The sequence below is a fragment of the Typopeltis vanoorti genome, chromosome 26 (genome assembly GCF_054136105.1).
Source record: "Typopeltis vanoorti isolate ZY-2024b chromosome 26, IOZ_Tvanoo_1.0, whole genome shotgun sequence".
NCBI classification, from domain to species: Eukaryota; Metazoa; Arthropoda; class Arachnida; order Uropygi; family Thelyphonidae; genus Typopeltis; species Typopeltis vanoorti.
The window spans coordinates 14,012,604-14,039,393 of NC_143574.1; the positions used below are offsets into that span (position 1 = coordinate 14,012,604).

Consider the following 26,790-nt stretch of genomic DNA (forward strand, 5'->3'; position numbering starts at 1 on the left):
GAAGTATCACTGTAGATATCGGATATGCCACCTCGATCAGGATGGCAATTCACTTATCCTAGTTTTTAGGCTCGCTTGCTAATGCGAAGCGATAAACTCGATAGGGTCAATACAGTCTTCCTTAATTCCGAACTATTAACTACAATAAAGGCCAGCTCGTAGCATCGACTACCTGTCAGTGTAAGTGTTCTGCGAACGACTCACCTCTTTATGTAGTCAACAGCGTGACAAAAGTAGTCATTCCGATAAGGCGTTGAGTATCTAAAAGCTCCAGCAACAAATTTTGTGGCATACGGAACCGGGGGATTCTCTGAAAGCACTTTCGCACATTAACTTAATTCTGTGGCTGTTTTTCCGATATTCTTTATCAGCGAGAGTAAAATACCCTGTGGGCACCTGTCTATCCATCGCGTGATACTTTTATCAAATAAACGCTTCATGGCTTTAATGACAATAGATTATTGAACCAAATTCAGTTTTAGTCCAGACTGAAAAATTTAATTAACGTCTTTGCATAGAGCGAAATTTTTATGTAAATATAAATCTATTAAAGCATCATTTTGACATTTTTTGACAATATCCGTTGATCAACAAGATATTTTTAATATTAATATACGATATATTATATTCTTTGCTCGCTATTAAAATGTTTTGTAGAAAAAAATAATAATAATTATTTTCCCCCATAATATTATAATAATATTTATTATAATAATAATAAATATTATTATTATTATAATTATATCTGAACACTGGACTCCATACTTGAAAAATCTTTTATAGCAAGCAAGGAAGACAAAAACAGAGGAAAAACTACAAGTTCCTGTGGACTAAGGATTCACAGATATTTATGAGAAAGAATGAAAACACTCAAGTTTATATAATTGCAAACGAATCCAACCTACACAGTCTACCAATATAAAACACTATCTCTTCACATCCTTAAGAACAAGATTAGAAATCACTTAAAAACTATATAATGGAGATCTCAAATCTATCCAGTCAGACTATACAAACTTCAAGGTCTTTGACACTCTTTGAAGAAATGGCCAGACAACATTTCCACCAATACCAACTTCACTATCATACACACAAACATAAGAAGTATTAAAAAACACTGGCTTATATTGATAATACTGCTCAATCATATCATGATAAACATAGATGCGCTAATACCGACCGAAGTTGCAATAAACGACACAGAAATTTATGCATACAACATTAATAATTACCAAACCTACAACGTATGTAGACCAAACAAAAGAGGAGGTGGCATATATCACAGTAATTAACGTAAAAATTGCCGATCACTACTTTGTCTCAACTTCGTTTTATTACGTTTCCTACCCCCACCCCCTCCCACCACCACAAAAGTCGACAAAACTCGATCATACTAAAGGGCATTGTCGACAACCTTGTAAAAAATACAGACTGGAATTGTCTACTTAAAATAAACGATCCTGTAACATTATACGAGAATTTTCAACTAAAGTTCACAGAAATATACAAAAAAGCAACAAAACCTACACAAACGAGGCGACAAACAGACAATATTCCATGGATAAATGGCGATATACTAAATACTATTACTGTAAAAGAAAATCTATGGAAAAAAAAAACTAAAAACGTCATCAAGTAACACACATTTAAAAACACAAGAAATCAAGAAATTAACCAACAACAAAATTTCGTAGGACAAAAAGACACTACTACTTCCAAAAATTCATGGAATATAATAACAACAACATGAAGCAAACATGGGCTACACTCAACGAATTAGTAACTAGAAAAAAGAAAACTTCAGCACAAGATTTTATTACAATAGGTTTCGTTCAGGACACAAACTAAGATGAACTAGCAGACTCATTCAACCATGCTTTCACAAACAATATCACACAACTCAAAAAAGACAATCTACCAACGATCAACAAAAAACTACCGACACAAAGTAAACAACAAACTATGTATTTTCCACCTGTAACAAAACAGGAACTGAAAGAAGCACTCTTACAGTTAAAACCAAACAACTCCAGGAATAGACAAAATAAGACTCACAGACCTTATAACACACTTTGAACAAATGAATTCAATTCTTTTGAAACTCGTGAACATAATATTCGACACTGGCATTATTCCACAACAACTAAAAACTACAGTAATTACGCCAATTTACAAACATGGTAAAAGAAACGATACTCAGAACTACAGACTAATAGCTACCCTACCAGTCATCTCAAAAATTCTAGAAAAAATAACACACCAGACTACAGAACTCTCTACAGAAGTACATCATCGTCTCACAAAACCAATACAGCTTTCAGAAAACAAAAAGCACCATCACTTTATTAGAAGACATCGCCGACACAATAAACAAAGCTCTCGACAAAAACAAGTACGCCGTCCTTATACTGCTTGACTTAACCAAAGCATTTGATACACTTGAACATGACATACTACTCACCAAACTATACTCAATAGGCATAAGAGGAATACTGCATACCTGGTTCAGAAACTATCTCTCAAACAGAACACAAGTAAGAAAAATAGGTACATGTCACAGCCGGGGTACAAATAAAACACGGTGTCCATCAAGGCGCCACATTATCACCCACTCTGTTCAACATATACATTAACGATGTTCATAACATATCCATAAGAAGTCAAATATTTCAATACGCAGATGACACTGCACTACTAGAAATCCACACAGACATTAACACAGCTCTCTGCAAAGCACAAGACCTAAATGAAATCACAACATACTTCTACCAAAACGCAATTGTAATCAACGGCACACCAAAACACAGATGTTGATAATACACAACCCAAGAATCATATGCCCTGCATCACTATCGATACATTGTCACACATACCGCTGCATTAACAACAAAAGAAACCTGCCGATGTCCTGAATTCAAACCAGTAACACATGCAACATACCTTTGTCTTTACAAAAATTGCCACCATAAATGGACAAAACATATAGAACACCTACATACCAAACTCCGCATCATCGCAGCGAAACTCTTCCATGTAAAAGACATTATTCCATCCAACAGTCTATGCAAACACATCAAACAGCCACCTAACAAAATCAGAAATATTACATAAGAAAATTGTGTCAACAGTGATTTGAACACCTTATACGCAGAGGCCAATATCTGACCAGCAGATGGCGGTACACAGAATCCTGAGCATTAAAAATCTGAAACACTACATAATATTACTAAGGAATTACTTTAACATCACCTATCGAAACAACAGAAACACATATCGTATAACACGACCCACAACAACTCTCTACATCCCTACACCCTTCAACAACTCATACGGTTCTTTTGTGAGATCACATCAGATATCCACGCTACTCAACAACCTACCAAGAAAATTAAAAAAAATAGACAACTACAGAACATTAAAATTACTCTGGAAAATATACCAACAAAGTTAATATAACATTAACACTAATATATACATCACAAATCACCAGCATCCAATACTTACATCCCATCTATAAGCAGTAACAACAACATAAATGAAAAAAAGTGAAGGCTAATCCCACTCTCTTTATAAAAGCTAACCAAAGCTTCGAAGTAGGTGGGATTAAATACATCTGATTCATCCACAAGTAATCCTCATAATAATCAAAGACTACAAAATATGTTACAATTTATACATAATCTGTAAACATGCAAAAAATGTCTGTAATAATCATATGTATGTAATTTCTGAGACATTATTATTATTATTATTATTATTATTATTATTATTATTATTATTAGAAACACTACACAGAAAAATCGTGTCAACAGTGATCTGGACACCTTACACGCAACAACCAATATCCGACAAGCACATGGCGATACACAGAATTCGGAGCATTAAAAACTTGAAACACTACATGACATTAACAAGGAATTACTTCAACATCATCTATCGAAACAACAGAGACACATATCGTATAACACGACCTACAACAACTCTCTACATCCCCACACCCCTCAACAACTCATACGGTTCTTTTGTGAGATCACATCAGATACCCACGCAATTCAACAACCTACCAAGAAAGTTAAAACACGTAGATAACTACAGAACATTAAAAACCGAACTATGGAAAATATACCAACAAAGTTAAGAAACCATTAACACTAATGTACACATCACAAATCACTAGCATCCAATGCCTACATCCCATACATAAACAGTAGCAACAACACAAATAGTGAAGGCTAAATCCCACTCTCTTCATAAAAGCTAACCCAAGCTTCGAAGTAGGCGGGATTAACTTGCCTCACTCATCTACAAGTAATCCTCATAAACAAATGCAGAAATTTGTATGTATAATCACTCTTTCTCAAACTTTAAAAAAATAAATAATAAACAAAAAATAAAAAATATACAAAAAATTCTGTTTAATCTTCATTGTTAATATTAGAATATGTGTTGTAAATATATAATATAAAGGCAAAAAAGTATTATTAAAAATTTTAATTGAAATCCAATGTAGGAATTGCAGCACTTAGTGCTGAACTCTGTAAAATTATAAGGTGCAATGTCACACAAGATGTTTATTGTATGTATAAATATTTTAGCAATCAATAAAAATAAATAAATAAACAAATAAAAATTATTATTATTATTATTTCTTTACCACTCCAGAGAAACTGATAGGTCGAGTTGGACACATCAGTTCTTTGTACCACCTTCGTGTAATGGTATTATTACACATACTTTCCACTCCTGTGGAATCGTCTCTGTTCTGAGATTCAAATTATACAGCATAGTCAAAGACATAGCCAATTCAGCTGAACATTCTTTTAGCATCGCTGCTAATATCCAATTGGCCTCTATTGTCAAATTCTTATGCAACAGTTCTAATATCTCGTCCTGATACACCTGAGTTTCTTCACCCAGTGAAGGGGTAGCAAGTGAGCTCAATGTTGAATACACCAAGTTGGTAGCTTTTAGAAAAACGGGCACTCCTTACCTAAACAATCTCTTCTACATCTATCACGCATATAATCTACATTCACTAACGTTATTATTTCATATTAGTCTTACTTTTACTTACAGGATATCGATAGAATTCGTTTGGGTTATCTTTAGCTTGCAGAGCCGGATTCTTTTCATATTTATTATTTATTCTTCGAACTCTAGAGACACATTTCGATATTGAAACATTCAAATATTTTTAAATGCGTCATATGCATTGCAAATATTCTTTCCATCTAGCAAACAATGCCATGGGATAGAACCTGGTATACTCCTCAGTTGGGCATAATTTCCTGCTTTGTAGTTCATCGTGTAACCTTTTCAACCATAAACAACCATAAAAATCTATTTAAAATAGGTTTTTAAATTATATTGTTCGCAAGATGCTTTTTTTATTTGTTCTGCTACAGTATTCTCTGGAGTAAAGAGCTGAAATTTGCTACCTCACCACAGGTTTATTTTCTGTCAGCAAAAGCAACTTGTTGCGTAGATATTAGCGGATACGTGAAGAGAGATGTGTGAAGAATTCGCAGCTGTTAGAAGGGCATTCAAAGTTCAGAGTCCATAACGTATATGATCGGCAGTTCAATTGCATTTCAATGGTCTACCTCATCAGTAAACTCATCATCTGTCGGCAGCACACTTACATGAGTTCTAAAACATTCTATTATTTATTTATACTGGCTTATATCAAACTAAAAGAGTCATAGGGCATCATGACATCTAACGAAATCAAACTTGGTGAGAGAAACAAAAAGAAAGATAAAATCACAGATGTTTTAAACCTGGAATTGAGAAAGGTGGCGAGTTGTTAGTATAAGAAACATCATGAAGAAGTGTTTGTTTAACTGTCAAGTTATACGTTAAGCTGATAACTGGATATAATCGAATAATTATTCTGTAAATTGTAAGATGACGTACATGTTGTTTTCAAGAAGACACCTAGCGCCAGTTAGAAAAATTCTCAACGTTATTTTAAAATATATTTCAACAATTTTTTATCGCTATTACTGGGATCATTTCTGTATCACCCATACATTTTATTCTTGTCACGATAATGGTATTATCGGTCTCGATAGTTTAGTTTAATAACTTCTTATTATCAACATGAATATTATGACTTGTCGGTGGTTGATCAATCACTAAACTTCTCTTTGTCACTGACAAAGAAATAGACTATTTATCCTCGTGAAATCTGAAGTCTAAGACGTTACTCATATTCACATCTCAAAATTAAATAAATCCCGGAGATGATCCAAAGAAAGCAGCTAAGATCGTTTCTTGTGTAGAGAGAAAGACATACATAGCCGATATGTGCTTCAATTTGTGTGTATTCTTAAGACCTCTTGCACTAGCGCATAAGAATATAGTTGGTTTTCCTTTTTTGTTACAAAAACTCGTGCTTTACTACCAAGAAAAAAATGACCTGGAGAATATATCAAAGAATATATAGAGGCATTAGTTTGCTTAATGAAGCATATAAAGAAAGACCATGCTGAACAAACTAATCACAAAAAAGAAAAATCTTACAAAATGTGTACTGGAAGAACAACAACACTCAGGGATTTAAAGTGCAGATCATATACAGACAAGTACAAGCCGCTACCGATCAGCAGGAGATCTGATCATATATGTCACCCATCTCTGGACAAATACCATGGAGAAGTTTTTTGAATCTCAATTGGGTTGCACTTCATATCTCCAAAATTTTTGACTAGTTATGGCACAAAGGCGTACTAAACATGCTTCCATCGTTTGGTCTGTCTTAGGACTTCTGTAGTTGGATTGCCAGCTTTCTGTCTGGTGGTGGATGATTCCTTATCCTCTGACCATTCAACTAATGCCGGGGTTCCACAAGGTTCTGTTCTCTCACCAACCCTCCCTTTCATTTGATAAACCTTGCTCTACACAACTCATCTCAGCCTACAGAACATCAACCACTATTCATCTCAATTCTGATCCCCAAGCCAACCTCCAATCGGGTTCAGATAACCCGATTGGAGGTTGGCTTGTCAATGCTAGTAAAATCCCAGTTCTGTCTTATTGTTCACAAAAAAAGAACCATGTTCTCCTAGTATTATTTTTAAAAACACTCAAATTTCCAGACAAGATGAGATTTCTCTTCTTGGAATCGCCCTAACATCACAACTCTCCGGCATAAACAATCTCAACCATTGCATCCTCAGCTTGTAAAAAACTAGGATTTCTCTTTCGCTTAAGACGTTGCTTCAGCTCTGAACACAGTTAACCATGTAGAAATCACAAATCCGTTCAGCGGTTGATTATGGCTCTCACATTTGGAGTGGGACCCTAAGAGTCCCCCCTCAAAATGCTTGACTGAATACAAAGGAGAACAGTTGGATTTATTGATGACCCATCTCTTACCAACTCAATCTTCCCACTTTTGCACAGATGTTTGGTGTCTGCAATGTGTATTCTATAAATATTTCCATGGGAAATGTTCATCTGAAAATAGCATCAATAATTCCCCCACTTTGTATTAAGCCCATTGGAATACGCGCAACTACTGCTCAACATCCCTTCACAGTGCCCCTCGAAACCCACGAAACAAGTTCTTCTTTCTCCAACCACTATCCATATATACGGTATAATATACTATAGGATCAACTAACCTCTCGTATGGGTTCAACGTTAAAAAAGACAATATATTTGGATTAAAATCATTTTTTAAAAAGTTAGGAATTCAATACAGAACTGCGGCGACTCTTTATTGTGAAAATAGCACTGGATAACGTCGGAAAAAATGAAAAGATATTCTTGAACATTTGATTGAAATATTCCAAAGATTCAAGAATATATTAGAAATCAAAATAAGATAAAACCTACAATAAATCTAATGAAGTTAGGGGTACGTCAGACCCGCAGTTTGTCACTGACTCTACTTATATACAGAATCTGGAAAACGCAGATATACATCAGAGAATTATTTTTAAAATGGTCCGTAGTTTCTTTGATATCATCGATGAATTGATAATTTATAATAAATCTTTATTTTAATATCTTCAGTTAATTACACCTTGTTGTTCTGTCCATTGAACGTTTAGCTGACCATCACTATTCGAATAACATAATTAAAATTAGCGGTATGTTTGCGTTATCATTAATGAGACAAACGCTTGTCTTTGTGACGTCATTTTATATCTTCGTTCTTCAGGTGAAGAGCACTTGCCATCATTTGTAGCATTAAACTTTATAGGAGCTACTTTGTTGGTTGATTTTAAAACGCACATGTGACTTTTCACTTAGGGGTGAAGGCTAATATGTCCCAAATGGTTTCGGGCTTTGCACGATGAGCACACCAAGATGACAATATGTACTTCAATTTCTTATTGCTTGTATAGAAATTAAATATATGTAGATATTAGTTCTACACCTTATTGTTGACTTTGTTCATGATGGCTTTAGTTGTCTCAGTGTTAATAATCCTAACAAGAAAGCATGTGTAAGACAACATACAGTATACCAGAAGCAGTTGTCGCTCATCGATTTCAGAGCACGTATTAACTGGATGAACTAATTTAACCAATTACGCAGTTTTCCTATTTTGCATGGTGATATTTAGCTGAAATTTTCTTTTCCTCCCTTTGCAAAGGATGAACTTAAATTTGATACCCGTCTATGTTTGTTCTCTCCAAGTATCAAGCGCGCCTCAAATAGTTGGGGGTGTCCGCTTCGAAGGATGTGTTATACTCCATTTAGCTGGAAAGACATCCTTTCCTATTATTACTAAAAGCTGCGATGGTCTCCTGTTACAGAATATTTTAGGATTTCAACAGCTCGACGGCCGTGTGAATAATCTTGGGTAATTAGTGGAGATCCAGTGCTTACGAAAGTCATTAGTTTATCTATAGAACGCAGAACTCTTTACCCTTTAAACAATGCAGAATCTTTAGTTACTGCAAGCGACTTAAATAGACCAATACAAGGTAATAGCGAAATCATGGAATGTATTACATGCTTAATGAAAGATAGTATGAGGCCATACCTGGAGAAGGAGAAGGAATCGTGCCATTTAATTAGAACAGCACAATGGAAAACGTCATGTATTCAAAGTTCTCATTGCTCCTAAGCCGTACGAGACGGCTTAGGAGTAATAAGGACTTTTGTTTTGATTTTAACGCCAAATCCATACATGTAATAACAATATACAAGAAAGGCGATTTTCGTAAAAGTCAACTTAATAAAAACTCTATCTAAAAACAAGTTTCAAAGCGAAACATTGGAAACAAAATACTAATTATTCTTAGGCCTGATGGTCTTTGATATTGCATCTCGTGTTTCTATTCAAAACACCAATCCTACTGATCATTGGAATTGCTTTAAGTTAAATAAATAAAGAAAGAAATCGCTCACTAGAAATTTAAAAATGGGATTTTCTTCAAAATTCTTGGAACACTAATTACTCGAGATAATAAAATGCGTACAGAAATACAAGCAAAAATACATTCTTTACAGATCTTTGAAAATAAAATCTTCAGAAAATGTTGGGACTGTAAGAGATAACACAATCGGTGAACGATCAAGAAGACATAATCAGAACTATATGAGCTCGATAGATGCCCATTTTCGATCTGATGAAATCATAGCTTGCACAATGAAGGGGACTTGGACACGTGGAAAGAATAGGAGAGAATAGTTAAACGTTTAAGATAAAGCCTGCTTGAAAGAGATACAGAAGGAAGACCGCAGTACAGTTGGAGATTCACATGCAGATGAAACACAGCTAAGATGGAAATTCTGGACTGGACTGGAAGAGGTCGTATTTATAAAGGAAAGACCAAATGAATCCAGTAGGGTTCTTACACTTTGAAGAAGGAGCAAATATTGTTAATTTATAGGTTAACTGGTATGATTTAATATTTCCTCTATCCATAACTAATACCCTATCGAATTATTGAACTCTACATCTATAGCCCGTTTTTACAGGTCGACGTACATCTACAGTATATATTCTACATCCTATTCTACAATAATAAAATATATTACAAATGCTAGTCAAGTGTATTACAGTTCTAGGGTATACTTTATGTTCTGAATTACACTGTCGACTTCAATCAATTCTTCTCTCTTTCGTTTTGCCAGTTCAACATAATCTTTGAGTTAATTCTCACACTTATGATACAGTTTTTCAACACACTTGAATCTTCTAAAGTTGTAAGCTACGAGCTAAAGTGCTCCGACTAAATCCTTTTATAAGGGTATCTAACGTACGTCTATAAGTGATTTAATTAATTCTACAGTATTTTAAACGTTACTAGTTGCTTCGGCAATATAAGTTACTCGAGATAATAAAATTCTGAACTAAAAATTCATTAATAGACATGAATATGAATATAAGGAGTTGATATATAATCATTACTTTACATTAAATTTTAATTTTTACTTCTCTATAGACGTTTATGATAATCTTGTAAAGAAATGAGGGCATTTAGTGCCCCACCCAGCTTTACGACATATCGTCATCATAAAATTATTTTTATTTAGAAAAGAATGCACTTAAAGGATGCACTTCAATTTGATACCCGTCTATAATGTTTGTCCAGGGTAAGTAAGAAACAGTGAGTGACATATCTAAGCTTATCTGGCAATAACACTGTACGGAAGCTCACGAAGCAAAGAATATTTCGTTATCTTCCTTGACCTTCAGATAGCCGCACAAATCATCTTTGGAATTTCTATACTGGTTGTACTTGAGTGGGAAAGGAAAGCTGCCGAAAATATCTGTCCTAATGCACGTGGAATTTTCCAGAGAGATGACGTCATCCAATCACATATACATTTTTGTTTACGTCACAGATATTTTTTGTTGTTTTAATGATTTTATAATTCCTTGATTAAACGAGGTGTAACATTATTAAATCAACCAAAGTGAGTACAACTGCTTGGAGAATTATTATTTTTTTTTGGGGGGGGGGGGGGCAAGTTGTAAAACTCTTTTTCATAAAGACGAGCGTAACAAAAGTATGCTTCAGAAAACGACTTAAAAATCCCATACAGCAAGTACCCAATGGCTAGGCAATTTATATTTATATAAAATATCAATATCAATTTATATAAAAGAATATATGACTTCTTGTTCACAGTTTGTATCACAATTATACGTCAAAATTCTTTCAGAGTTCGAATTTTAGCTGTAAAATTCTTTCGAATTTTACAGCTGCTGTTAATCATGGCCACTTCTTAATAGGGAAATCGATGTCCTACCTATGCAAAATGTTTTCCCTCAAAAATCATGGAGAGGCAACATTTATTCAGGGTGACATATCATGATTAGCATTCGATAAACATACTCTAACAAATGTCACGAAAACTGATGCTCTTGATATATCCTGATCACCAGTTGTCTTCATATGCTTTATGATAAGAATTTGAACATGCGCCCAACTAACATAGAAAATAATAATAAATAAATAAACGCAAATGCCAAATGGCGCCCTATATGAATGAGTTAAAGAAATCTCGATGGTTGGGTTGTCAACCTTATGATAATAGTCTCTGAAATTTTTGGTAGAGTAAGGAAGCCATATTTATTTTGGTTAGAAGAATGTTGAAGACTTGTGGAAGATTCCAAAAATATTCTCTCAAAGTTAAATTTACATCTGTTATAGCAACGATTTTTTACTGAATCTGTTTATCGAATCTAACCTAAATCTGAAATTCCAGGGTGGCTGTGGTGTAGATAATTTAAGTATTTTTTTAATGTTAATCTAGAAGGATATTAACAGCGTTCTCTCGATTTGACTGAAATATGCCAGTGTGAAGGAGCACGGAATACTGTAGGTGTCACTAAAATCAATTATATCCACGGCATTTTTAGCCAATGCTTCTTTCAACAAAATTTAAAACTCTACAAGCTCCCAGTTCTTCACAACCTAGATTACAACACATCGACGTCGCTTACATCCGGAACACTCACAAAAGAAAAAAAAAATCACCCATTTTTAAAACATAATATTCGAACATATTTCAAGCCTTACCAAAAATTAGCTACTCAGATCTATTCACCAAAAAATCCCCTCCGTAATTTAGAACATTCTAGCGTCTACAGTATTTTATGAAGATTGGCATATTTTAGGCAAACTGGAAAGATGCCAGTATCCATGTTGGCGAATAAATAATAATGATAATAATACACTATACATTATTGTGTATTATCTCCCACAGCTCTACAACATTGTTTTAATCGTTCTAACCTAAATAAATATGGCTACCTTACTCTATCAAAAGTCGTGGTAACTATTATCATGAAATTGTCAGCAAAATAATCAAGATCTCTTTACTTCACACACAGAGGGCGCAAGAGTTAGAATAGTATTATGTAATGTTTGCATATGATTATGCAAACATTGTTTAATATTTAAAAAAAAAACATAAGTAAACAGTTGATAAACAATGTTCCATACGATGCAAAAAAATACTCTACTGCGCTTAAAATATACCGAATTCGGTTCTATTTAAGATTTTAGTTCTGTCTGCGTTAGATTACAGAACTAAAATCTTAAGTAGAGCTGAATTCGGTATATTTTTTTCGCGATATTTTTATAATCAAAGTTTACACATATTACTTGGATAGAATATCTGCGTTCGATGGGATAAGCATGTGAAAAATAAAAGAACGTTACAAATACCTGTACAGTTATATGAGGCTTCTGATTTGGAAAAAATCCGCACATGGGAGATTTCAACATTTGCCAAATGCACAGGAGTACTCTGTTGTGTGGAAGAGTTAGTTGAATACACAGTCAAAGCTCGACGTCGTTCTTTAAGTACGCATAGGCTGACGAAACAATTTTAGTTCTTGCTGATGTTTTTGGCACTGTAGCTATACACGCGTCAAGCAACTCACTGATATTATTAGCTCGTTTCCTTCCTACATTGAGATTTTGTCGGTAATATTCGCTAAAGTTGTTGATATATATATATATAAACACACACACACACACACACACACACACACACACACACACACACACACACACATATATATATATATATTTATTTATACATATTATTATTTGTAATTATACTTGCAAATGGGATTCGAATACAGATTTAGTCAATTACTAACCATGCATCCTTCTCTTACATTAAACTCTGTTGTATTTAAGCTTCCATAAAATTTTCCTTAGCTAGCAGTAACAGCCTTTATCTTTTCTCCATAATAGAAGACGCATTCTTCCTGGAGGTGGCCAAGCAAAGGAAATTGATTCAGAGACTCATTTAAATTTCACTAGAAGAGTCGCCTACCTTGTCAGTACTTGATTAAGACAGAGCATCACTTTAAAAAGCGAACATAACAGTTGCTTGGTAAAATAATAGAACACGAACTTCGTGAATTAAATTGAGAAGATAAAGAAAGAAAAGGTGTTGTGAATTAGTAGTAGTTTTCGTAAAATATGATAATTACAAAAAAAAAAGTGTGGATATATCATCGTTGAAAAACGACGTATGTTACTTCACAAAACATGGGAATATTTGTGCCCAATGGACACCAAAAGTATGTTCAAAATATGATACCTATTTAATTAATGATTAGTTCAGACTTTATAGACGTTAGACTACTATAAAGTCTAACGGTGTTTATTTATAGATTAGATAGCGCACAAGTAGGAAGAAAAAAGAACAACATAAATGTTATTGAGTAGCTCGTGCAAAACGACGTAAGTATAATACTCTTCGCTCTCTTATAAATTCTCTCGTGACAGTTTTATACAGTGAAAAATGCTCGTCCCACACTGGGCCCAAATCATTTGTTTTTTGCCTTTCTCTTCTATTCGAAATTGATATTGCATCAGACATATCACTCGTGGATGGCCATTCACTGTTGCTCTTTATTAGTAATGACGAAGTGTCTGAGTTTTGGGGCGAATATAACCCTCGAAAGTTTATACACCACAGCACCCTTTATGATCTTTTGTTGCTAGAGCGCGTGCTAGTCTGATACCAAAGTCTTATAAATGCAAGCAATGTAAAGTTCTTTCACGATATCTTTATTTTTAATATGATTTTTAATATTACTCATTTGACTCCCTCCATACCATACCAGATTTGCTAACTCTGTTGCTTATTTCTAGATTTCATTGCGATCTTCACTAAAATTGGGCCAAAATAGCTTAAATGCTTTACTTGTTCCATAGGTTCCTAATTTAGAATGAAACTAATGCCTTTAGTGTCCCTGCCTATTTTCATATCCCTTTCATTTTTATTGCTGGTGTCATGCCAGATTCGTTACAGGTATTGTTACAATGTTATCCACATAGATAATGAATAATAATAGTTACAACACAGATAATGTACATCCTTGTTTCGCAGATGATTACACGTTCAACCATCTTCCCGTACCTCCTTCCACTGTAACTGCTGACGTCCATCTCAACACCATATACGTGTAGGTTTTGAACAACTTTTTTCTTGGTACCTTGTCATTTACCTTTTCTAGCATAGTTACCTCAGTCATCAAGAATAGTTTATCCTTAGTTTTCATACTACCTTTATCATTTGTTTCCTTTTACAGTACTCTTTCCTCCACTCCATATCTAAGCTTTATCAGTATCTACCTCCAAAATATGTCGCCTCCTTTGTGTTAATAACTTCAATATTTTTACGCCTTCCCATGACTTTTGTTTAGTCACTTTTATTGCTCTGATTTTTCTCTTCTTGCAGACAACTTTACCATATACCTATGTGACTTAATCAATCCATGGTTGCTTCAGAGTCTTCCACTGAGTCTCTAAAATTCTCTTTCATTTTTACTTGAATAATATTTGTATATTTGATTCTGCAGTTCTGTGAAATCTGCTGGACTTTAATTTTTGCAATTTTAAATACTATTCTTTCCAATCTTGACGAATTTTGTTTAAAAAAATTATCTGATATTTATTGAAATTCTGCTATAACAAGACGCCGTGGATTTGCAAGTTGCTTTTAAAAAATTAATAAGTTCTTAATTTCGTATAGTTATATTATTTTACTTTTAGTTCTAATAGTTTTGATCTAATTTCATTATTGTTTAAATTTTGTATAATTAAACACAATTATTAGGATAGTCAAGCTTTAAAAATTGAGAAGAAACATGGTATTCATTTGATTTTTTTACAATGCGACAATTAGCCATCTTATGTCAAAGATGGAGCACCCTTTGTATGGTGTAATAACGCTAATATTTTCTTAATTTCTCTACTCAAATAAGAAACAGATACAAAAGCATAGTATGATTGTAAGTAGCAATTGTATATTTATGTGAATATGATCTTCTTTGAGACTGTTCCAGAAATAAACAAGTCAAAATTTAACCTTAACACAACTTCGTAAAAAACTTCATAATCACCTTCATGTTTTAGTGCATTTCACGTCACTCTACTTCCACAAATATCATTTATTTCTAGTACCTCCTATTTAATTAACAATAAAAAAATTCTAAAAAAAAAAGAAATGTTTTGAAGCTAAGGCGCCATCTAACGCAATTCATGTTAATTATAGGGCAGACGACATAAGTAAACATGTACAGTAAGCAATAATAATATAGATAAAATATATATTCCAAATAAAATAAGATCAATTAAATTTAATTAAATAATTAATTTAAATTAGACTGATATTAAAATATCAGTTTTAATATTTAGTGAATATTAAAACTGATATTTGTATTAATTTTATATATGTTTCTACTAACAAGTTTCTACTAATGCTGTTTATTTTTGCTTTAGTATCAGACGTTGCTTGATATTTTAAGTATAATGCAAATTACTTTAAACAGTCATACATAGAATACTGTTTACTCGGCTGTGTTTAACAGTTATGTAATGCTGGAACGATACATTTACAGGATGAGTTGAGCTCTAAGGTATGATTTATTTTCATGGCTATTTAGCCTATTTTTGTTTCGGATTTTAGCTAGCTATTTATGTTAAAAACGAAATAATTGTAAAAATCAAAATTAGTTACAAGTTCTTTTTCAAGTAGCAGCTTGGTTTCTAAAAATAATTCGACTTACAAAAAAGAAGAAGAATCGAGCCTAAAAGGTATTGGCTCACTCTTCCAAGTCATTTCGAGTCTAAGCAAATTAAATACTAATTATCCGTGCATTGACATCAGTTCTCAAATATAAATAAAATAAATCCGCTAACGCCTCGCAAATAATGATTAGGTACTTACAAGTAATTTGGAAAACAAGGTGAAATACCGTCCGGTCTCTTCACAGACCTCAGTAAAGAAGCGCTCAATACTAGAATAGCAAAAACGGATGACGAGCAACAAGCGAAATGACAGAGAATCTCGAAATGCGCCTCTTATAATGAACGGTCGACGGAAAAACTACAGTACAACTAGCGGCATGCATTCAGTGAATTTACGTCACGTATAGCGCCCTCTGTATGTAGAGGACTTCGTAATGGACAATGACAATATCCGCGGAAGAAATTTATGGAGATAATTAGACAAAGTCCCCCAACTAATACAGCAGATAATTAGAACTCTGTTGAAGGATAGCGTAACGAGTAGAATGCTTATTTCCTTTAGTAAATGTACTATTCTACTCCTGGCGCCACAGTTCTTCCCTTAGCATGAGTTAAGATGTCTAAATGGTCGGCTGTAATGACATCTAGAACGCACACACACACACACATACATACACTTACAACACACCCTGTTGTAAGCAGGAAGAATTTCATTTCCGTTGCTGGAAAGAAATCCAAATGTTCCACCCACGTAAACAGCCTTCTATAGAATAATTTATCGTAGATTGTTTGCTTGGGTTCTTTTATTAGAAATTGCTTACTACTCGTGAGTGTTTGTATCGTTAAGGATGGAATAATTTCATTAGGACATGCAGGTGAATAGGGTTGATGATATCACTCTGTTTGAAACTGCCTGTTATCCACGGATCGTTTTCCAAATCAACAATAGTTTGCTTTCTTTAATTTAAGAAAAAAATTCTAGCAATTATCATTTGTTTACATTTCCAGTAAAACGTGTAACAAACATTATTTTACTTTTCAACTAAAGGCAAACGAAAACTTGATGTTTAGTTATTCTTCTGTATAGGAAAATTTATGGATTCTAATTTAATGCTAATGTCAACTTAGTAATAATAAGGTTAATATGATACAATATTTGTATAATATTAACATTATTATTACGAAGTTAATTCAGGTATCTACATGCTATATTTTCCATCACAAAACGCAGTATAAAGCATATGTTTGTGAAACACTTTTGTAGTGTGAGAACACCTTTTCCGTTGTTCTTTTCCGTTGGAGGCCATCTCGATATTCTGTTTGTAGATATGTGTGTGTGTTCGCGGGCTGGTTTGCCTCTTTTTAGGGAATCAAAAACCGAGTTTCCGGGAGAAAATCATCCACCTCCGTATGAGGTCGGCTAAGTCAATACTTGATTGAAAACACACACACACACACACACACACACACACACACACACACACACACACACACACACACACACACACACACACACACACACACACACACACACATATATATATATATATATATTTCAATCATGAAACAACAAGGCTAGTGCTCTTTTCTTTTTTTTTTTTGTCTCATATTTGTATAAGAAATATTGTCGATGGATCGCCCACGAACCAGGCTCATCGTACTCTCAGATGTCAAATTCAGAACTTTAAGTAAACAGATAACTTGCATAATAAATTCTAAAAAGAGAAAAGCAAACATTCATAACGATAACATTTTGTGTACTTAAGCGTAGGCTCCACATGTGTTCAGTGAATGGCATATCTTATGAGATGAAGTATGTGGGATTACTGAAGGGTATATTTAGATATATATTAACACTTGAGTTTCGAGGACTAAATCTCACCTTTTTTAAACGAGGTTTCCATGTATAATCATTTTGTATGCATTAGTTATAGTAAGAAAACCTGATGTTAAAAAATAAATAAAAAATATATAAATAAATAAATAAAAAATATACACGAGATATTCTGTATCTCGTGTATATTTTTTATTTATTTATTAAATTATTTATTTATTATTTAAATTATTTATTTATTATTTAAATTATTTATTTATTATTTAAATTATTTATTTATTGTAATCACGAGAATGTGATTACAATAAATAAATAAAGAAAGAAAAGAAAGAAGGTGTCAACTGTTATTGTTAGCTGACTAATCATTACTGTGATGTTCATCTAAAAAAGCACATTAATACAATACATCGTTGGAATTATGTGGTGCAAAACTCTTTGGTAACAGTAGGTTAATTTTATATCTTTAGTTTGTCTATTTTCTCGGCAATCTGCTTTTATTAATATTCAGTGGTATATGTCCCTATCTAGGTACAAAGAAGTGCATGCAAAAAAAAGGATGTTTATGAGTTTAACTCGGTGATCTGTTTTTTTTTTTTTCTTTTTTATTTTCGGAGACAAAAATCGAAGCTTTGACAGTTATATTTTTTCGTGGTATAAGGTACCTGAGGCAAATAAGGCCACCTTATTTAAAATTTGAATAAGTTAGACAGTTATTTAGATTAATTGAAACAACAGGGTTCATATTAAAGTTTGTATTATCACTAATTAAAAAAACACAAATAAGAACAATTCTTGTAGTAATTTATATTTTAACCAAGTCTTTAAAAATACCTTTTGTGGGCCTCATTAAATCATAGTGGTTTAATAAATCCCTTGAACAAAATTAAATATTTAAAAAAGAATATAACAATTATTTTTAAGTATTATTAATTTTAATCATAATTATTAGCATAAGAACAGTCATAAGGGCATGAAATACGCCACATTATTCTTTGGTGAGCCCAAACTCTTCATGGTACCGTTCAAGACACCGTGTGCATTGACATATCAACAACCTTTTCTTCTCTGGATCCATGGCAATACCATCCCTCTTTTTGACACTCTTTGTTCCTTTATTGCTTTATTTTTTAGTTCTCCCTGTTTTTTAGTGGCAGCCTTCTCTTTTCTTTCTATCATTTTCTTTGAAGAGACTAACTATTGAAACGATGACTTCAAAGAGTTCTTTGTTTTTAGATTTGCCAATGGAATCTCATCATCGGAGTTATCTGAATCACGATGGAGGATTAGGACATGTTCTTACAGCTCGAGCAGGATTCAACAATTTAAAAATTACGCTCACAATTTATGTGAACATGGTAAGAATTTTTTACCTGTAGGTTAGAAAACACGTTAACTAAAGACAACACTTAGCCGCCTCTATAGTCCTTAGTTGCTTGGCCCAGTATTAATTAAAAAAAACTGCCTATCTTACCCTTATCGTATTAAACTCGATAGTCTGTCGCGAATAAGTAATTTTGGCTTTATGAAAACTTAAACAATGTCTTGGTAAGAAGGATAATCTTATCTATATAGTCGGCCATGTTTGTCAATGTGTGTTAAGTAGATATAAGTTAGCGTACGTTTTGTCTTGGAGTCCAGCGTTTTTGAGGTAGATAATCTTTTGAGATTATGTGACATAGCATTTTGCAACAAATCATACTATATTTGTGTAATTTACATAATCTACGGACCTGAGATGGTGTTGGTATTGGAAACTGGATTGCATTTCATGCAATTATGACTATTTTCGTTTAACTTCAGACTACTGAAAACATATCTCATCCAGTTCTTATGATGCATGCTAACAAGTAACTAAGCCTAAATTTACGAAGCAAGTGCTAAACACAGGTACTAATTTTTCCTAATCATTTGCCCTGTTTGCGAGGATAATTAAAATTTAAAGATAATGATTGTACTTCTCTGTATTTTCTGGATTTCTACTTTCATAAATTCACTGTTTATTTCATTCTTTCTATTGTTCATGTTCTATGTGCCTTTAGTTCACGGTTTGCAGTTTTGTACGTGTCGTACACCGTGGAATTGATTGTGGTAACTCGCATTCTCAAATGCGGATTCTCTAGGGTAAGATCTGTGGCGAGATGAGTTAACCACAGTTCCTTCTAAAAGTTCTTTGACTCCTGTGTTAGTATTGTAGACTTACCTGTCGTATTGTGGCTGCAGTATCATCTGTGGACTTCCTTTTCTTCAGGGCCATATATATAATATTCATCCAAGCTTGATTTGCTTCCTCAGCCTTAATAAAAGGCTGGTTATATTCCACTAATTCGAGCCCTACCCAAGGGCATATGAATTGTGGATATACCTTTTAAAAGCATACACCTTTGAGCCCTTCGAAAAGATGTAAAGTCGCAGCAGGTCAAATTCTTAGCTTTCTAGTATTTTTAAACCGCTGAGAAGGCGTGGCTGGGTGAGCTTTTGAGCTCACCCAGCACCTAGCGTCTGTGATTAGTTACTGTATCAACCAATCAAATAATTCCGATAATGATCGGATGTTATGTACTCTGAGTCTCAATAGCCAAGAGAAAATTCTTGGAAAATGGAGCGAAATATACACAAACCAGAGAAATACACATAACATGTGCAACAAATTTTACGAGATGATTTGCTGCTCCATCAAACCATATTTATTCCTGCAATACTCTTTCTTTCTCTCTTCATTAGTTTTTTTTTAATTATGCCTAATTTCTAATTATTCCTAAAACAGATTGTCCCCCACTCTATGAAGAAGTATTCAAAGTTATCCTGCAATTAATTGCATTGGACTAATTAAGATGAGCGCTGATGCGTTATGTCCTCTCAGAACGTTTCGTACATCGATAAAATGCAATCGCAAGGTCATGGCTTCCTCAGGGAAAAATGGGGCATTTCCCCCTGGGATCGATTAAAAAATTCCACAAATTATAATCGTAAAATTGATTGCGATATGTAATCTTACACCCTCGACCCTGGGATGCGTTGTCTGTCTTAAAATGTTATTATGGGTCACCCTGTTTCGGCCCACGGCGGGGTAGCCATAGAATACGTGTTTTATTGCAGCAATAAAGCACGTATTCTTTCTGTTGATTAATCTTTTTCTGATTCGTGAACAGCGAGACCAGTTCGTTTTCCCCCCCTGTGTTTAGTGAGTCACTGAGTGAAGTGTAAATTTTAAAAGTGAATTGTAAATTTATAGTGAAACAAATTTAAACAGAAAAATACATTTTTAAAAGGTAAGGGTAATTAATTTAATATTATTTTACTTGTTAGTTTTATGATTTTTTTGCTATTAAACTGAAATCATTTAATTTATGATTAATTAATTAGTATATATATATTAATATATTAACACACACACACACACACACACACACACACACACACACACACACACACACACACACACACACACACACACACACACACACACACACACACACACACACACTTTCCTTTGTAAGAGTTTGCTTCTTTAATAATCTCTATCAGAAATAGATGCGTTTGAAGAAAATTAGAAATTTTACAAAGATGTAAAATTAATCTTTCAGTCCCAAATTATGGCATGCAGGTTTTCTCCGTCACTCACAGATGACTTAATGCAGTCTGATGGTATAAATTTTCTCTGGTAAAATGAAAAAGAACATGCTAAAGGCAGGAACAAAGAATATTAAGTTATTAATGGTGAGTGTTTGGTTCATTGCCAATCGGAAAATTAATCTAATTAATCTAAAAGACATCCTACGCTGCAAACGAAACATGACAGGTTAAAAGGTTTTCTTGGACTGCTTTAGAATAACGTCTTAGAACAGTGAAGGTTATGGAGTTGTCAGTTAGGGATGAAAAGACAAAGTTTCATGAGAGAAATCCTTGCTACACTTCTCCAATGTTAGGTAACACAGCCTGTGGTATAAATTCCACGTTTCATCAAAGTTATATCTTTCCACCCGAAAGATTTGAATTATTTTCATAAGCTACAGAGTGGTTCACTGTCAGATAGATGCACGAAATATTCACGAGAAATTCTTCAAGGTACTAGTTGTAGTGATCACCTACAACTATTCAGGATTTGTTCGGTACAAATGACAGCGTTGTGAAAGCTAAAGTTTAGACTTACTTCATTCATGCCACTGATAAGCAAATGACAGTGAAGAATGTCTATCATTTAACTATCTTCTTAAATACCGTACACATCTGTCGCAACACATGTAGGGAGTCCAAGTTTGGTAAATTACCACTTTACATCCAAAATCCAACTCATACACTTTCTTGATCAGAGGATTGAATACTTCTTACACAGATTGTATTGTCACTTCCCTTAGTACATGGCAAATGGCTGTGCACTATTCATATGTTTAGGAGGCATCGTAGCTACATCACAGCCTTTTGTTCAACATCAAATAAACAACCAAACCAAAATATCGCTTAAACGCAAATCATCGATTACAAGAATGCAAATAAGAAGTGTGGCACAAAACCAAATGGGAACAACCTTCACATACTTCTCAGATAAAGAAGGCCTAAACAAAAGACGACAGTTTAAATTGGAATGGGGAAATCCTGATATATATACAAATATGTTCCTAATGTGTTTCAGTAATGTATTTATCCAGTGGCGGCTTGTGGCTTGAAATCGTGGGGGTGCTGCAATTTTCGAAATATAGATACACACTGTAAGTACAGTGTATACGTGTTTGGATAAAATATCAAAATTATGGTAAAAATTAAAAAAAATTAAACATGAAAAAATATTGTTTATTATCGATAAAATTATACAGTTTGGTATAATTCAAAATTACTTTAAAATAAAATTGGACATTACAATTAAATCCTTTAATTGTAATGCCCAAATATTTAAAGAGACGGAGTAAACACGATAAGCACTACGAACACTCTACTACTGGCCCAAACTGCATATGAACAACAGTGGAACTGCGCGATGGACAGTGCCGCATTACGCTAATAGCTCGCATCTCACTATGACGTGCATGTGCTTGAGCACGTAGCAATATGACACTGTGGTAAACACAGTGCTGCTAGCGCCCTCTTAAGTGCTACAAGATGGATTTTTATTATTTTTTATACAAAATAAGAGAATTGTATAGGATTGTTGATGATAAAATTAAATATTACAAGCAAATATAAATAAATTAATAAATATATTTATGTATCGAGAAAAATTGGGGTGTCTATGCACGAGCCGTCCCTGTATTTATCGCAAATATTTTGATCAGTAGATGCAAGTTTATTTTTTTTGGATAAGCACATCTATGATCGCAGTTTTGATCCCCACGTGTCTAATAATTCTTATAATTTCAGACAATAGGCCGGTGGGAATGGTTCTGTATGTTACTTCATGGAAGAAAAAATAAACACTATGCGGTGATCTGAATTGCCTAGAGGAGATAACAAACATTGCTTAGTATCGTTGGAAAGGGAGAGTATTTGGAGAGAGTAGTTATAAATAGCTGACATTCTGGTAAGCATGTGAATAATTGGTGTGAGATCGTTGGTGACAGCAAGTGCCTCAGCATCTCTGTCTGTTGGAACAGTACACTGCACACCCAGAACGCCAGTCGGAATTGTGTGAGTTGAAAGCTCCGAAGAAGAGGATTTAACTGTTAGGAAATTTGGAGAATAAAAAAAAAACATTTAAAACCCCGATAATTCCGAACTGTTAGCAGCATTAAAAGATCAACAGATGCAGCAAATTAACTTGATAGAAGTAAAGAAGATTTTAACAGAAGTGAACAAAAAGAGAATGGTTCTAAGTTGAATATTTTTCAATAAAAGTGGGAAGGGGAAACTATTTTTATTAGGAAAAGTGAGTGGTTAGGAAGATTGAAATTTAAGTGAATATCATTAAATGTGTACCCTCTAAAGGAAGAAATGTTGAGGCTCTCCATAATTTCTGACATGACTCTATAAACATCACGCATACTGCATGCTGGAAGAAATGGGGATTAGTAAACCGGGTCTTAGATCTGTAGTCTAAATGTTCTTATAAACAACTTCAAACTTCCACTAGCAAAGTGATGGTATTACACTAATTGATCAAACACATCTATCACCTATTGGTGCCTAAATACCAAAGAGGTTTGGCCTTTCTGAGATGGCGTGGATGCTACTTTCTCAATCCCTGCCTATGTTTATCCACTCCTAGGTACTTTTCTCCAGCCTGATGGTTTAGTGCCTATTATCTGCGGTGGACATGTATCCAGCGCTACTAACACGCCAACAAACATGAGACATAGTCAGTTGATATTTAGTTGCTGGAGAAAACGACCGCACTGCATCGAAGTTCACTAGACACCCACATCATTTTCCTGAGCTTTGCAGATTTGCAGATTTAGCCTACTTTGGTCTGAGAATTGTATATTCTAGCTTAGATGTTTTAAAAGAATATTTAGGAACATTTAGGTACGCACTAAGTTGTGTTCTATTTTCCTGAGAAAACAGAACAGCGGGTTCGATTAGATGTGCGTAGGTAATTTATATACTAGTTATTCCTCTGATAAACTGTAATTCTTGGTTGGGTTATTATAACATGAATGACAAATGTATAATGCAAATTTCTCTTTTATTGATATAATTACACATTATTGCAGTTAGAAAATCACTCTCGTATTATCAATTACATCCACTTATCTCTAGAAAGACTAACTATTGTTTGCATAATAGAGAGGCAGTTTGTAAGTTTATTTTGGCTTTGCTGCGGTCCAAAGGCTCGCATTTTCGTCTTTTAGTTGCCTATTATTTTTCAAGATAATACCAAACATCATCCATGAACAATCAGCAGTTTTTTCCGAATATGTTGAGAATTAGTGGTGAAAGAATCGAGAGATTTAGAATGATAATTGCAAAAGCAAACAAAAAATGGCTTAGGTAATACCTACTTGTATTTATTCTAAAAGATCCTTGTCGTATATGATCCTAGAAGTGCAGAGCTACGATTGTTAAATTAAATTATAGAAAGGAAATTGAAATAAATAATTTAATGGAATCAGTTATCTTAAAATTTATAAATGGAAAATCATTTGGAACTGATGGAATGCAAAATAAAATTTAAATTTGGAATAATTCTTTAGAATAAAAGACCAGCTGTAGACCCCAAAAAAAGCGATGGACACACCTGAATTGAATATTGGAGACGCAACTAGTTGAAGCTTAAAGCAAGAAAAAGAAACCATGCTTATTTTTAGAGTTTAAAACTTTGTTAGACTTTGTAGAAAAACCCAGAAGAGGTTTTTCTACAAAGACTTTTCTATCCATAAATATTTCCTAGGATATTTTAATTATAGAAACCGGAAAAGACTATTTTAATCCACCACATCTCTTAAAATCTTTAAAAGAAATATCAAATGATGGAAAGAGATTTTAAATTTTAAAATTCTCTAGGACTTCTGAGAGATAAAGAAACATAAGTAATCTTAGCTTCAAGTGAATTTTTCTTTAAAAAAATCCTTGAATCAGGGATTACATAGGAGAATGGACTAGAAGAATGAGTTTGGTGTCTAAATTTTTTCAGTCCATACCAAATTCTTTCGATCATTTGAATCTGAAGCGTATATGCACATAGTCCTCTCCGATTTCAATGTTTGTAGCACCACAAACAGATGTCCGAGGTTAAATCAAGAAAACAGAACTATACTACTACACCATAGATTCTGAATTTCATAGTTGGGGTTACGCACTCTGGTAAGAGATGTTCACCTGGCATTACCAGTCCATCTGTTCGGAGGAGGGTGTAATATAATTCGTCACTCCATACACGACGCTTCCATCTGAGTATGGTATCACTGATTGTTGACAATGGCCCAATGTCTCAACAATTTTCCGAATAGATAAACCTGGCATCCTATCACAAGCCTGTTTTTAACTCTATCAGTTCCCTTTACGCAGACATTTCACCGGACATAGGTGCACTGACTTGGGACAATCATAATCTTGCAATTTATACCGGCTACAAACACGTCACTCGTTACATGACACGATGCATCTTTCCCATGGAAATGTCCGTTGACTTCTTTCTAAGCAGTATATGTTTCAAACAAACATCTAAACAAACGATTTCTTGGAAAACTCTTATAATCAGCTATTTCCTGGTGTCAATGACAGTTTAATATTGTTCCTCCTTTGATGACTAGCTGAGATTTTAATAACTGTGAAGTGTCGTTAAATGAAAATCCTACCTCGGATATCACTTCCCCAGGCCATAATGAGAGAGATGGGTGTAAATAATGGTTGACATCAATTAAGAAGCGGACGTCACTTTTCTTCGGTAGTCGGGGAATTTAAGACTTAAATAATAAAATTTAAGAAAGAAAAAAATAAAACTCTGTAAATAATCTGATTTGTAATGAGGTAGCCCGAGAATAGAGATTTTCTCTATTCTCGAACAAGGACAAACAAGTCAACGAACTGAAAATTTGTTTTTCACTAGTCTGTAAGCCAGTGAATGCTATCCAGCGAACACAGTTTAACTCTAATTTATTCAGTGGAGTTTGAAGAACAGCTGGAAATGAGAATACGTAATTAGTTATTTGTTATGATCGCCAATCATTTTACATTTATGCATTAAGTATTAACACTATATCCTCTCGTATTTTCCTGATTCACATCTGTTAATTAAATAAAACTTTTTTTTTAAGTAAAATAAGTTTGATCCCTCTTGAAAAGACTGTCTTGTCCTTGAGGGTTCAACCCAAATCTTTCCAATTAAGTAAAGACACATATATTATTATTGATTCGATACCTGTTTAAAAAAACAAACCAAAATGGCGTTTTTCAGAACTCAGTAATCCTGATTGTACATGGCATGCACATTCATATAGAACAGTGCTATCTGATATTCGTAGACTCTAGATCACACTATCACTGTCCTATAATGTGATATTATAAATTGTCTGACTTGAAAGGAAAAAAAAGTCAATTGAGATTTTGTTTAATGAT

The 26,790-nt window shown here is 33.8% G+C and overlaps 1 protein-coding gene across 2 annotated transcripts in view; it reads right to left on the bottom strand.

The window, feature by feature from the left end:
* Nucleotides 1-16,287, bottom strand: part of ImpL2 (Ecdysone-inducible gene L2) — a 51,661-nt gene extending 35,374 nt beyond the window's left edge. The window contains exon 1 of one of the 2 annotated variants that reach the window (XM_090414976.1): nt 16,171-16,287. The gene's annotated coding sequence lies outside the window, so the exon portion shown is untranslated. Of the gene's footprint in view, nt 1-12,644; nt 12,776-16,170 lie in introns of those variants that run through there. The other variant, XM_090414975.1, reaches the window with a different exon arrangement.
* Between the last annotated feature and the right edge of the window lie 10,503 nt (nt 16,288-26,790).